This window comes from Populus euphratica, unplaced genomic scaffold (genome assembly GCF_000495115.2).
Source record: "Populus euphratica unplaced genomic scaffold, PopEup_1.0 scaffold229.1, whole genome shotgun sequence".
Classification (NCBI taxonomy): Eukaryota; Viridiplantae; Streptophyta; class Magnoliopsida; order Malpighiales; family Salicaceae; genus Populus; species Populus euphratica.
The window spans coordinates 152114-153252 of record NW_011500110.1 but is presented as its reverse complement, the minus strand read 5'-3'; positions in this window follow the sequence as shown (position 1 = coordinate 153252).

Here is a 1139-nt window from a genome sequence, read left to right as displayed (position 1 = left end):
TTTTATAATTTTTTTTTATAATTTTTACAATTAACCTCCCTGTGGTTCGACCCCGGTCTTGCCGGGTTATTTATTACTTCGACACTCCTGCATTTGGGAGAAGACATCAATCTTCTAGTCGTGTCAAGTTTCTGGCGTCATTGCCTAGGAGGTAAGTTCTTGTATAAATAATAATATTTATTTTATTTTCTTTTTTCACTTTTCTTATATCTAACTTTGTTTCTGTTGTTTTCGTTTTCCTTTAATTCTACTCCTACACGTGCATGAAAGTGTGGTCACATACATTAAGTGATAGATTTTATAAGGTATTCTCATCATTTTTAGAAAATGTGGCTGAAGAAAAGAATCAATCACTTCATAATGAAAATAATAAGAATAACCGTGTTAGAACACTTAGAGACCACATGAATCCCACAAGAACAAGTGCACCATCATGTATAGTTTTTCCTCCTGATGCATCTCATTTTAATTTTAAGTTAGGCATTATTCAACTTTTACCTTCTTTTCATGGCTTAGATTTGAAAAATTCATACTTGCATTTAAAGAAATTTGAGCAGGTCTGCAACAGCTATAATAACTTAAATTGTAGTATGAACACCATCATATTAAAGCTTTTTCCTTTTTCATTAAAAGATAAAGCTAAAACATGGCTACAAAATTTAAGACCAGGATCCATTCGTGCTTGGGATGAAATGCAACAACAGGTTTTAAAGAAGTTTTTCCCATCTCACAGAACAAACTCTTTCAAAAGACAAATCACCACTTTCACTCAAAAACCAGGAGAAACATTTTACAAATGTTGGGATAGGTATCGAGACTTGCTTAGTACTTGCCCTCATCATGGTTTTGAAACATGGAGATTGGTTTCACATTTCTATGAAGGGTTAACACCTAAAGATAGGCAAATGGTTGAATTGATGTGCAATGGAACTTTTTGAGAGTGTGGTCACGTACATCAAGTGGTAGAATTTGTAGGGTATCCTCATCATTTTCAGACTTGTTAGCTGAAAATGCATAAAATTAGGCCACTACGGGTACTTATAAGGCACCGAGTAAAACTCAACCTCATACATCTAGTGGAGGTATGTACAACCTTAAGGAAGATCATGACCTCCAAGTCAAGTTTACATCTTTAGCTA